The sequence below is a fragment of the Peromyscus leucopus genome, chromosome 11 (genome assembly GCF_004664715.2).
Source record: "Peromyscus leucopus breed LL Stock chromosome 11, UCI_PerLeu_2.1, whole genome shotgun sequence".
In the NCBI taxonomy this organism is placed as follows: domain Eukaryota; kingdom Metazoa; phylum Chordata; class Mammalia; order Rodentia; family Cricetidae; genus Peromyscus; species Peromyscus leucopus.
Genome location: NC_051072.1, coordinates 11,238,129 through 11,253,318, shown reverse-complemented (window position 1 = coordinate 11,253,318; position 15,190 = coordinate 11,238,129).

Here is a 15,190-nt window from a genome sequence, read left to right as displayed (position 1 = left end):
GTGATGTATTGTCAGTGTTTAAATTGATTTCTATACTATATGTATAGATTCTTTTAGTACATGATTACACAGGGTTCATCGTTTTGAAAATGTGTGTGGAATGTTTAGGTAACTGACTTTTTTTTTTTTTACATTCTCCCACTGGAAGGCAATTTTATTTCAGTTTATTTTTCAAAATTGTTATAATTGCAACTGACATTTTAGAAATATTTTTTTAAGATGCCAGGGGCTGAAACTATGTTACTTGTTATCCATCCACCACTGCTCCCTGTCACCCCTAGGGTGACTACAATCTCAAAGCAACAGAACACAGACATTGGAAGAAATGAAATGTAATCAGTCTTGTTTCCATGTAATACATAGCAAGAAATGTCTTGTAGTCTTCCTTTTCATCTTCTTAAATATGCTTCCCTCAACTCATTAATATCTTTGCAAAAATATAACTAATGATGTCATTATCAATTTAAGTAAATACACTGGTTCTAATTTGTTTTGATCTTTATGAAATATTCAACACTGTTAATCAAGAATCCAGTGTTCAAGTAACCAGGATGCTGAGAAAGCCTTCTTCCAGAAGACTTCCACATGTATGAACCCCAGGTGCCAGTAAGTGTGATTAGCAAATAAAGGTTCTCTTACTTTTTAACTTTGCTTTGTACAAATTCTGCTGCAATAAAATATGGTCAGACAACTTTGACAAATAGTTTTCAACGTGTTACTATGCCACAAGAAAGTCTTTACATGATGTAGGGATAGCATGGGGAAGGCAGCATAACTGTAACTTGAGTATACATATATATATATATATATATATATATATATATATATATATATATATATATGCTGTTATCTGGCTTTGGCTAGGTTTGTGCAGCTGCAGCTGTGAGCTGTGTACTCCAATCTTCATATGAATTATTTAACACCTAGTTTCCTTTTGTGTTTTTATGAAAGATAAACTAAATATGCCCATGTGAAGAATAAAAAGAAATGGGAAAAAATCAGTAAAACAGTAGAAGTTTTAAAAAAGATTTTTGGAAGACACGGTTGAGAAATAATTTATATGTTGATTTTCTGCTTCCATTAATTATTTCTCTTTGCCTCTTTTTATAATCCCTATATTCTGTGACATTTAAAAAGCATCTGTTTACCAGACCATGTAGATCATGAGCATGAGCATAGTGGATTTCACATTTTATGATTTACTGATATCAAATTATATTTTACTCTCTCAAATTTTGTATAGTTGGTAGGTCAAAAAATGTAAAGAGTTACAGGGAGATGCAGTTATTTGTCATATGTTCAGATATTAATGCAAGCTGTATTCTCCCCTCAAAATCATTTTTGACTGACACATGAAAACATTTGCCTGCAATTCTTAGTGAAACTTCCCTATCATCTTAACTTATTGAATTAAAGACATTCCTAACAGCTTTTCATACCTAAGAATCATGACAAGATTGAAACAAAAAGCAAAAGAGGGTTGAAAAAGAGAGAGAAAAGATCATTGACAAACCTTTTATGTCTACAGGGATCAAAGGGTTGATTTTCTTCATATACATATTTCCTTATCAAACTTTTATTATCATTTAACATTGTTTTCTTCATTAGACTTTTCATTATCTGTAGATATATGCTTTGTCAGTAATGTGATCCCTCTGTTTCTCTCCATTACAATGCACAGTTCCAGACATTAGCAAATTAGGCTTATTTGTTTTCCAAACTGAGGCATCCTTTGCCAGTGTTATGTATTGAAAGTAATCAACATTTGTTGAATCAAGGAGGGAACTTTAGAGTGACAGAAGTTCTGAGTTCTCTTTTGTCTTTAGAATTTCATGAATATCAAATTACTCAGGGCCCTTAATATTGTCTATGAAAAGTGAGAAAATATATATTCTCTTAATGTTAAATTATGAGGTTATGTAATTACCAATCAAGAAGAGCAAAAGGTAAGTCCAGAGAATAACTTTAATACTTTATTTTTAATGTTTTACTTAGTGACAGATGATAATCAGAAATAATTCTGAAATAGTCTGAACGGAGTGGTATAAGTAACAGAAGAAAACAGACTATGCATTCCATCTAAAAACACTGTCATTTTCATCAAAGAATGCCAAACTCCTACTATCCTTGAGCATTCTGTGACTTATGCTGGACACAATTGATTTGTGTCTGCCCTGGGTGTTTAAATTATCTTCATGAATACCAAAGATTTATGTACTTTAGCTAATTTATACAGAGGATACTGTAGCAGGAATCTTAAAAGTTCTTATTAATAAGATCAAACCCAGGGCCAGTTATTGGGGTGAACTGCTGGATGGTCAGAGAGACAGAACTAGCCACAGCTAACGTCACCTGCCAACTTCTCAGCTGGTCCTGTTTCCTCAGACTGGAGGCCTGAGTCCTCATCCAGAATGGGTCTCAGTTGAACTGTGCTGCTCCAAAGCCTGAAAGCTTAACCAGCCAAATGCTTAACCATCCAAATGACTCTAGTTTCTGGTCCTCACGCCTTATATACTTTTCTGCTTTCTACTACCACTCCCTGGGATTAAAGGCTCACATTCTGGGATTAAAGGTGCGAGTCACCATGCTTGGCTGTATCCTTGAACACATGGATTTCTGCCTCTGGAATGCTAGGATTAAAGGTGTGTGCTATCACTGCCTATTTTAAGTATCTAGTGGCTTTTCTGCTCTCTGACCCAAGATAAGTTTATTAAGGTGCACAATATTTTGGGGAACACAGTATCACCACAGAATACTGTTTGTATAAAGTATGATAAAACAAAGCAAACACCAAGACTATCAAAGGAGGTAGCAAGCTCCAAGTATGTGAAGTACCCATGCCAATCCATTCCAGCTGGCACTACAGAATATTAGTATGGTTAGTTCAAAATGATATAATATGATTTCTTACTCTTCTAGAATTTGGAAACTCAAGAATAAGCCACATCTGCTCTTAGCATCTATTGAAATTACATATACTTCAGGTTTCATAGATAGGAGCCTTCATGTATCCACTCATAGCAAAAGAGATAGAGGAGATTTTTAAACCTACTTTATGTGGGCACTGTAATGTGTTATATGTAAGTGTTCTTCTAAGTAATAGAAAGCCATTATGACAATGTAAATACGTTGAGTAGCGTAATTATGAGTCAGCTACCTAATGAGGCTTTCTTTAATTCAATTTGCCTTTGTGTCATGAAAGAACACAGTGTTCAGTATGCTGTTCTGGAAGCAGAGAGCAGCCTTCACTAAACTGAAGGGAGCCTGGTGCTCTGAATGTGCTATAATTAAGAACTTCTCCACTTCCAGAAACAGGTGAAAACAAAGGCCTTTTGTTTACAAATTAACCAACTTTACTCTCCCCCTTTTTAAACAATTGAAGTACTTGATTATGACAAATATCAATCCTTTTTATGAGGATTTTATGACCTAAGGGCCTAGTTTTCTAAACACTTTACCTATTTATGGCATCAATCACACTCAAGTTAGTCCATTAACATTTGAAATGAACACACGTATTTCATCTACAGCCTTTTTTCTTCTCTGAAGGACCATTGCAAACTATTAAGAGGTCTAGGATAGGAAGTCTGATGTTTGATTTGTATATTTTACAAAAATGTTTTGTATTTAAACCACATTATTAAAAATTAATTGAAATTGCTAAGGGAATAATTTTCAGGGTCCATTACCATCATCTAGGCTAGTGGGAGTAATTATATTATATGAAGTCATAAAATTGGTGTAGATAATAAATAAAACAATTTCAAAGCTATCCAGGAGATACTATCACCTATCTCAAAGTATGATTGGATGATTTGAGATTGATGTTAGTCACATTTACTGAAAATATTCTCCAGAAATAAGTTGAAAATTAATTAGGGTAAATAAAATGTGATGAACTTCATCTTGTACTCTTCCAATGGCACTGGAATGTCTGCTTTTGAAGGTTGACCAGTTCAGTTCCCTAAGTGCAAGGGACAGAGTGAAGTCAGAGAGTTCCTCTCAGCCAAGGGCAATATCAAAGCCCTTTTGCCCAATAATATATAGTACAAGGAAGTTGAAATATGTTTTATAACAAGTCACATATTTAAAGTAAAATATGAACCTCTTAAAAGACCATAACACGTTCATAAATGTGTTATTAATGAACATTTGCTGTATGACAGGACTTCTGGGAAGGCTCTGAGCAGAACTGATCCCCTTCTAGAGAAAGCAGTGGAAGGTAGCCCGGAGAAAACAGAGGAAGGCAGAAAGAAAAACTAAGTTGAATGGGCAGCAGTAACATGTGAGAAGATATGAAATGTTGTATCAAATATTCATATATTATAATTCCTAAAGAAGTGAGGAATTCAGAGGATACTGCTGAAAAAAAAAGGATGGCTATTACTTCAAAATATGATGAAAAATCTCAGCTGTTTTTGAAATTTATTCTTTAAAGCTTGCTAATAATATTGTTTATTTTGTTATCAAAATTACTTTTGTCTGATAAATAGAAGAAGACAATCAGGCTCTCCATGATGGTATGACAGAAGGAGGAGAGGCAAAACTCTCGGTGTCAAGTGGAGGTCACTTGCCTCTGTAGTAGAGTTGTCACGGAGAATGAGGGGTTCTGCTCTACTGAGAAACCATGGCAATCAGAGGAGTACATGGATTGCCCTACCTTATATATGTTTTTCATCAAATAAGACTCTTTATTCTTCAAATTGCTTTAGGTACCACTACATTATCCCATTTTTACAGGAATGCATCATAAAAAGCACTGATGTGGCTTTAATATAGTATATAAAATATATTTTATATAAAAAATACTAGTATGTACTCGGATGGAATTTGCTTCTACATGAATTAAATACATATGTAAACTTCAACATAGCCACATAGAGTATTGCAGATTAATTAAAAAATCATGTTGTGTTATTTCAGAACTATGTTTATGTTTTAACTATGTGTTTTGGGTGTGTGTATATGTGAATTGATGTTTATGAAGTCTAGAAGAGGGTGTCAAATGCCCTGGAGCTGGAATTACAGACTATTGTATGGTATCCAACATGGGTGATCAGAACTAAATTCTAGTTCCGAGGAAGAACAATACACCTTCGTAGTTGCTACATTTGATCTTAGCCAAAAGGCCGAGAAGCGATCACCTTCTTAGTTGCTAAGCCTTGACTCTAGCCAGTCTGCACTTTTGAGATATGAACACTGGGTATCAGAAAGAGATAGGAAAATTAAATGATACTGATAGATTAAAGAAAAAGTTCTCAGATTTATATGATTTATGAACTACTTGTTTAAAAATAATGTCTACAATAAAAGTTATCATCAATATTTGTAACAGAGACCATTACAGAAAACCAAATCAACCAGAATGCAAAGTTGTGGAATGCAGTCTCACTAGCATGAGTGCCTAAGCATGAGCTGAGCAAAGTCAACAATGGATTTGCTAAAGCAGAAGTAGAAAAAGCCCACGAGGCCTCAACCCTAAACTAAGAGTTATAGGCACATAATGAATCCTGAGATCATGAGAAATGGTTTTCCCCAGGGAAAAGCCACTGATTGGTTATCCAATACCAGTTGGTCAGCCCTGAAAACATACATATGAGTAACGTTATGCAGACAGCAGGTTGAATTTATTTATTTAGGAAAATATAAATATAAGATGTAACAACATTTAATGTCAGTTAAGAACGTGTATTTGAAAGAGATGAAGGTGGAGCATGTGAGATTATTTAAGAAGAGGAAAGCAAAGGACAAATTAATGTAATTATATTATAATGTCCAAAATATATATATATTATATGTAAAAAATCCATAATAATTTACGAAAAATTTGTTTCAACATTCATTGTGTTAGTTAACATGAAAATAGAATCAAGGGCCACAAAATGAAAAACACTCTATATACAAAAGCATACAGTGGAAAACATCACACACAAGATCACATAATATTTTCATGGAACAAAAAAATTTCTTTGCCTAGTGACATTATGTGTGTCTTATCCAGAGCAATGCATTACTCATAATTTGTTGGCAATGAACATGTAAACAAATGTACTTCATTGCCAGACTCACAAAAATATAGCATACATAATAAAGCATGTATATAATACTGCAAAATCATGACATGAAATAGCCATGTTATTGGTTTAAATATTTACTATGATTATGTATTTCAGAGAGCATTCTGTTTATTATAAAAAAAATCTTTAGTATAAAAAGTTCTGCCATGTCATACTGGCTGTAGCTTCCTACATTTCTCATTCCCCAAAGCTCCTGATTGCTTCAACAAGACACATGGCTGGATAGGGTTATAACATCTGAGCTGCATATGAACACTATATGAGGGCTATCCAGTGGAGATTTGGCTAATGACTATGTTCATTAAGCAGCTCACTGAGAACTTCTGAACTATTTTAAGAATGATAATATGACCCTATAAATTAGAACAAAAAGTGGAATAATGTCTAATTTTCTATCAGAAATTTGCTAATTTAAAAAAATCCATTCATACATAAAAGAGTGTCATGTGATCCAGATATTAGTTCTTTATTCCAGTCACAAAACTTATTTGCTCACTCAATCCTGTTATGTAACTATAGCAACCCTATTTACTGGGTAATTTATCAACAATACTATTTTATTTCTTGTAGTGCTGGGGACTCTACAGTGAAGGAATTGGCAGGGATTTTGTCTTGATAGAGCCTGCTTTAGTACTTCCAAATTGGCAGGAATTTGTCTTGGAAGGGACCCTCCTTTCTGCTTCCAAGTTAGTATCTTGTTTCTGCATGTTGACGAGGGGGCAAATTCCAGGTTCTCATATGGTTTGAGATGAAAGGGCATCAGGCAGGACACTGTGTAGATTTTGTTCCACAAAGGACTCAGTTTGTGGAAGAAGGTAGGCTCATGAGCTTATGAGTTCCTAGAATCCAAATCATTGCTACTGCTCACTGGCATCATCTCAGTAGAGGATTTGGTGGAATTATAAAATACCTCAATTGATGTTCTCATTAACAATATGGGGGACATTAGCAAATTTTCTCTTTTGCTCAAGCTTTCCTCAGTGTGACAGTCAGTAGACTGCAGGTTGCCTAGCCATCAAGAGAAAAGGACTTTCAGCTCTAGCAGCATGTCTGCCTGCCTGTTGCAATGCTCCCCACCATGAGGATAATGGACTGAACCTCTGAAACTGTAAGGGAGCCTCCTCAACTAATTTTCTTTATACAAGTTACCCTGCTCATGGTGTCTCTTCATAGCAATGAAAACTCTAACTCAGACAAAAGCTGATATGAGGGACTGGGATATTGATGTGATAGGCCTGGCCATGCTTTTGTTTGGAGTAATATGGACTTTGGGACTTTGGGATAGAAAAGCAGTAGAATATTTTAAGCACTGTTTAATAGGCCATACTAGTAGGAGCATGGAAGACAGTAGCAGCACTTTCTCTTTGGGATTGCCAGCCCACAAATAATGACATAGAGACTTATTAATTATGAAATCTTGGCCTTAGCTTAGGCTTTTTTTCCTAACTAGCTCAAAGTAGCCTGCATTCTGCATTCACATTAATCTATATTCTTTCCCATGGAAGTTACCTCTCCTCTGTTGCTTATGTCCAACTTCTTCAGTTTCTTCTGCTGTTCTGCTGTCATAGTTCACACACCTAGGCTCCTCCTCCTCTTCCTTTCTCTCCCCAGAAATCCCACCTATCTTCTCCTCCTTAGTTATTGGCCGTTCAGCTCTTTATTACACCAATCACAGCAATACATCTTCACAGAGTGTACAAATATCCCACAACAGACAGTGGTGCTCAGCGTGATTTGATGAACTGTGGGGGGCTACCTCGAGAGGTTTCAGAGAAGAATTTTAGTTTGTTGCCTAGAAATTGTTCTTGTGATATTTTGGTAACAGAAGTAGCTGCTTTTTTGCCTTTATCTGAAAAGTTTGTCCAAAGTTAAAGTGATGAGTTTTGGATTAATTCTGTTGGCAAAGGAAATCTTCAAATGGCCTAATATAGACTCTGCCATGTAGTTTTGGTGGTAACTCTAAGATTACCTATGGAGGCCTAGTAAAGCAAACATTGAGTGAAGCTGTGAAGTTGAAGTCTTGATTACCTTGGAGAACCCAAAATATTAGAGATGCTAGGTTTTGGGATACCTGAAGAGCAGAGCTGCTAACAATAAGTGGAATCAGCCCAAGAGAATGAAGTGTGTTGCTGTCAATCAAGTTGAACAGAGTTGGACATCTGAAGAACGTTTGGACATCAGACATGAAGCTTCTGAGTTGAGAGCTTGCCCAGCTGGTTTTGGTCTTGCCTTTATGTAATATGTACTCTCTTTGCACCTTTTCCTGTGATTTAGAATGGTAACATATATCCTGTGCCATTATATGTTGGAAATATGTGACCTGCATTTTGATTTTGATATTTACAGGAGTATTACAGTTAAAAGATTGCCATGTGTCTCAGAAGAGACTTAAATCTTTAAATTTTGGAACAAGTTTGAGACATATAGACTATGGGACCTTTTGAAATTGAACTGAACACAATTTTTTTTTTTTGCATTATGTTATGGCTATAGCCTTTGGGAACCAGTGAGTGGAATGTGGTGGTTTAAAAGAAAATAGTCCCCAAGAAAGTAGCACTACTGAAAGATGTAGGCTTGTTGGATTAAGTTTGTCACTGTAGGGTTGAGCTTTGAGGTCTCTTTTGCTCAGGTTTCCTTCAGTGTGACAGTTAGTTGACTGCCCACTGCCTTCTTATCAATATATAAGGGTGCTCAGCTCCAGAACCACACCTACCTAACTGTTGCCATGCTCCCTGTCAGGATGATAATGGACAGAAAGTGTAAGGGAGACCCCTCAATTAATGTTTTTTTTTTTTAATAAGAGTTGCCATGGTCATAGTGTCTCTTCACACCAATAAAAATCTAATTAAGACACTACCTTTACCTTGTTTTCATAGGTTTCTGAAATTTAACAATAGGGAAGCCCCATAGAAAGCTATCATAATTCAAAACTGGAATTCTAAAACCCTCAAAAAATCAGAATCATAGATACCCTTCTTGATTATATAAAAATAAAGATTATTAATTATTATTATTTAAACATTACTATTTTAAACAGACCTATTGTCTGCAGCAATGGATCCTTAATACCAGAGTCTGGAGGGTAACTAAGGGCAATGTCTGCAGCTTGATTTGAGGCTTCACTTACCAAGAACTCCAATTGAGATAGTGTAGGAACTGGGCATCTTATCTGGAAGTCTACAGTGTCTGGGATAACATGGTTCTCTCCCTTCCATCACAGGGTAATTCCAGTTGAATTCATGTACGTGAAGAATGTACACACAGAGCAAGATATTCATCTATCTATCTATCTATCTATCTATCTATCTATCTATCTGTCTGTCTGTCTGTCTATCTATCTATTTATCTATCTCTGTGTCTGTGTATATATATATATATATATATATATATATATATATATATATATATATATATATATAAAATATTCTACAGTAGCCAAATTCTATTTGGGATTTTCAAAGGTCTGTAGTCTTGGTTATCGTTCTCTGTTTTTCCACTTGTCTGATCTCCCACCTACCTTCATTTACCTCTTCTTTTCCATTATTCTTGATTCTACCTTCATAAGTATCTAACCTTTCTTAAAACCTGCAGCTCCATGGCCACTAAACTTGTTTATTGACCTATATGGAAAATACAATTCAAGCATACATGTCTAAATGTTCAAAGATAATATTCACATTTGGGAAAGAAACATTATGTTTCTATTTCTGAGTCTGAATTACATCAGTCCAAATATTCCACCTTCATCTATTCACATGAAATCTCCTAATTTCAATTTAATTAATAGCTGAATGATACTACATTTTGTAAATGTACTATTACCCATTCATCAGTTGATGGGCATATAAGTTGTGTCTACTTTCTGGCTCTTATGAAAAGAGATGACCAGTATCTCTGTACTAAGATACAGGGTACTTTGGGAAATATGATCAAGAGTGCTATATCTGACTGACATTTTTGCATTTTACATGGATTCTCAGAGATCAACCCAGTTCTTCCTGCTTGGAATTGGGAAGAGAGACTGTACAGTCCTACTCAGTAATACTTCTGATGAGAAGACACTCTGCCCTGTAAGTAGAGTAATTTTCTTTCTTAAAACGTACTTTGGCTCATGAGAAACATTTTTCTTCCTTGTTTTGTGACCTCTATCTTTACCTAGGAAAGATTTGTAGGTTTGGTTTTATATATATATAACATCCATAGCCACGTCTGTAAGATTGTTCTTCTCAGGGACACTAGAGTTCTAAAGTCAGCTGCTGCCACCAATATTGGACATTTTTTGAAGGCTACATATATAGCTTCCCTGGTAAAATATCTCCTTAAAAACTAAGGGGGATTCTGGTTTATTTACATACAGCTATTTCCCTGTTCTGTGAACTATATTCAAAGTTCTATTTAGAAAATTATTATTAGAGTTTTCCTTATGAACTGGATTGACTTTTCAGTACATGCTGTTACTTTTCACCTTGAGGTTTGTCTACTCTCAACACCAAACCATACAATATTTATACATGTTTGCCAATCTTCATTCTCAATCTGCCCTTGTGCACACATTCATTTGCTGGTATGAGAATTCTTACTGAGCTTTACAGGAAGCTTGGCACACTAGTGATATCTCATAGTGTATGGGCGATAAAGCAATTGGCCGATGCTATCAGACCCCACATTTCCAAACTTCTGTCCTCTTCAATCTCAGCTTGAAAATTGGCTAGATCTTGCTTGAGATCATTAATTCTTGAAATAAGCCAGCTAAATGCCGCAATAAACAGATAACACATGGTAACATTTTGGCTTTTTCCAACAGCTTTTTCCAGTGCTTCAGGCTCTTCAGTCCAGGAGTTTGCTCTTGCAGTTACTACCAGTGACAGTTTAGATAAATGTACTATCTTCACTCTGACTATATTATCAGTTTTATGCTTTTTAAAGTGGTATGTGCACGTATGTGAAGAAATATTTCATTTACAATCTTTTTATTTGGAATAAGGGCTTGATATATGGAGATAAAGAAGCATCATAGCAGCCATAAAGCAGTAAGTGTCTTTAAACTGATTGGCTGAAAATCTAGAGTAAGACAAACAAAACAAACAAAAACAATAAACAAAAACAGAAAGAACCTGGTCCACAGCTTTCTTATTGAGAATTTATCCTCTCCTATCCTATCATCATGTGCATATTATCTTTAAGTAAGAAGAGTAATTTCCCTTTACCTAAGTGTTAACTCTGACATTGGCTATTAAGGATGTCACATCTTTTTCATGACATGGTGATTGCTGTACTGGATTGTATTCAAACTTGACATTCTTGATGAGTAGCAGCATGCTTGTGTTTGTGTTGCCTGTCATTCTTCCCTGTAGCAACTCTGTGTTTGGGTAGTTGAGTTGCTTTTATTTAGTTTTATCTATATATGTGCAGGCTTGTTAGCTTATGTCTGCCCTTGGAGTATTATGGGAATGGTTGGGGTCTCTTCCTGTCCTTATACTTAGAATACCTTGCAGCTTTATGGTTTTGTCTTGAGGAACAGATATCATGAAAATGGCTTTCAAAATTGGACAGAGCATCTATATCACTTAGGACACTCATAGAAAGAGCATGGTATGATACTTATGGTGCTTGAAGAAATGTCCCTGTGAACTTGTGAGACAGATGTTGTCACATCCATAGCCAAGAAAAAACTGACTGGAACAAATGTGCTCATGAGTCCATTTAGTATCATTCTAACATTGTCTCATCTTGAAAGAATTTTAAAAAATGGCTGTTAGGTTGGTCATTTGAAACTCTAAAGACCACTCCCAGTGACACGAGTCTTCAACAAGCCACATCTACTCCAATAAGGCTACATGTCCTAATCCGTTCATATAATGCCACTCCATATGAGCATATGGGAAATTTTCATCAAACCACTGCACAGACTCTACCACTGACCTAATCCACTTTCCCCTTGACTATTCACAGGCATAGGTCTAGAGTCTTCCTCTCTTCCAAATTATTTCTCTATCTAGAAATAGGCTATTAATTCTGTTTTTTAAATAAATCTATGTTCTCATTCTAAGCATAGTAGCTCTTTCTCATTTAGTTGCTTGCTATCCAGATGTAGAACTCTAAGCTACTTATCTAGCACCATGTCTGCCTGTGTGCTGTCATGCTTCCCATCATGAGGACAATGGGCTAAACTGTAAGCAAGCCCTAATTAAATGCTTTCCTTTATAAGAAAAAAAAATGGCAGTTAACTTATGTCATTAAGTTTTTAAATGAAGTATGTAATTACAAGAGATAATTACAGCGGAGATATGTAACTGGAAGGAAAACTGCTCTGGAACAAAAATACACAATTAAACATCACTAGGTTTAAGACTGGGTAGTGGTCAGAGACCCAAAAAGTCTCTAGAAGAGTGCATGTAGACTCAGCGAGAGTAGAGAGGACATTGCTTTTTCAGACCTCAGTTAAGAGGCCTTGACGTGAAGTGCAGAGCAATCAGTAATGTGCTGCCTGAGTAAATATAAAACATAGTAAATATGTATATTAAACAAGCAAAACATGGACAGAATACATTGGATTCTTTTACTTGCATAGATAAAACATTGAATGAATAAGAGGAAGAAACAGACTCATTTCAAAAGAAAATCATGAAGAATTGTGAAAAAATAAGAAAAAAAGGCTACAGCTGTAGGAAGTAGTTTTCATCATTCATTTCTGCTAGAGAAACATTCTCTCTCTCTCTCTCTCTCTCTCTCTCTCTCTCTCTCTCTCTCTTTGAGACAGGGCTTCTTTGTGCAGTTTTCGTGCCTGTCCTACATCTCAATGTGTAGATCAGGCTTGCCTCGAACACACAGAGATCTGCCTAGCTCTGCCTCCCTAGTGCTGGGATTAAAGGTGTGCGCCACCACTGCCCCGCTAGACAAACATTCTTAAAATAAAATGTTATAAAGTGATGCAGATGTAGATTGTTAGAGTACTTGTATGGTAGTCACAAAGCCTTTAGATTTCATATAAGCTAAATATGGTAGCTCATGGCTGTAATTCCAGCTTTCAGGAGTTAGAGGTAGGCAGATCAGAAGATCAAGGTAACCTCTAGCTACACAGTAAGTTTGAAACTACTGACATAGTGAGCCAGAATGTACAGAGAATAAAAAAATCACATAGTCCCCATTAAGGTCACATTCCTGCGGACACTTCCTGACTATCCACAGTACCATCTCACCTCAATGCATTTGTTCAAAACACAGTAGGAGGGGGTGGTATATAGAAGAAGATGTAGATTATAGATAGATAGATAGATAGATAGATAGATAGATAGATAGATAGATAGATAGATAGATAGGTAGATAGATAGGTAGATAGATAGATAGGTAGATAGATAGATAGATAGATAGATAGATAGATAGATAGATAGATAGATAGATAGATAGATATAACAGATGGATATATGATTGATAGATAGATAGATAGATAGATAGATAGATAGATAGATAGATAGATAGATAGATACGGATAGATAGATAGATAGATAGATAGATAGATAGATAGATAGATAGATAGATAGAATCTATGATCATTCAGGCATGTAGCAGTGACTACAGTTGGTGATCCATCCACACATTATCCTCTGTAATGTGGTGTGCAGCAGTTTCCTGGGGACTATCAGAGAGCATTTTTGAGGGTGAAAGTGTCTGTTAGATTTGCAGAGGAAATACAGAGCATCTGTCTTCACATGGTCATGGAATCTTGCAATCTCTTGTTACATAAAAATGCTTGTTTGCTAGGTTGGTCACTAGAGTAGACTGGTCCAGGCTCCCTCTGGACCACTACCAGCAGACCAAGGTGGGGTCAACCTTGTGGATCTCTGAGAGCCTCCCCAGCACCCTGCCTCTTTCTATTCCCATGATGTCTTCATCTATCATGGTATCTTCCTCCCTGCCTCCCACTCTGTCCCTGTTCCAGCTTGACCCTCCCATTTCCCTATGTTCTTATTCCCCACTCCTCGCCCTCTGCCACCCCCTCATACCCAGTCCACTCATGTAGATCTCATCCACCTCTCCTTCACAGGGTCATCCATGTGTCTCTCCTAGGGTGTTTCCCCGTTAGCTAGCCTCTCTGGAGTTGTGGGTTGCAGTCTGGCCATCCCTTCCCTCACATTTAGTATCCACTTATGAGTGAATACATACTATGTTTGTCCTTCTGAATCTGGGTTACCTCACTCATGATATTTTCTAGATCCATCCATTTGCCTATTTGCCTGCAAATTTCATGATATCATTTTTTTTTTACTGCTGAGTAGTACTCCATTGTGTATATGTGCCATATTTTCTTTATCCATTCTTCAGTTGAAGGGCATCTAGGTTGTTTCCAGGTTCTTGCTACTATGAATAATGCATATGGGAATGTGGGGTGGCTTGGGAAAGAGGGTTGACGGGTAGAAGGAGGGAGGAGGGGGGATCTGTGGATAGTATGTGGAGTGAGGAGAAAATTTCTTAATAAAGAAAAATGAAAGAAAAAATAAAATAAAACTAATGTGTACTACATAGTATCTAGAGAAAAATATATAAAATGAATAAAATTGTTTTAAATAAAAAATGAATGCTTTTTAATGTTGAAACTACTTTAAGTCAATGTCTGTAGGTTGGATCCTTTTGAAATAAAATGTATGTATGATGAATTAGCCTTTAATTCTGCTAATGGTGAACATGCCCTTTGTTTTGGGTTATAAATAGCCTGAATACTATTTCTGAAAGCCTTTGATTCCTGAAACTGATTACTAAAGCAGCAGCATTTTGAATCCATAGGTCTGGTTTTTGACACATTATCCTAATGTTGTACAGCATTATCAAATTTAGGTAAACTAGTCTACCAAAACACCATATTGGATCTGGATGGCCTGACTGGTTGTGTTATTAAATTATTCTGTCTCTGTCTCTCTCTTTCTCTCTCATACAATGATATTGGGACATTTTCTCTCTTGCTTTTATTAAGCTTAAATTCTGGTGAGGATTTACTTAGGATGCTGGTATTTTATAGCAAAGATAAATTTATGTTAATAAGTGACAAGATACATCCATCTAAATGTGTAAAGATACATCCATGTTACATATGAAATTACAACATTATTGTTACTCTG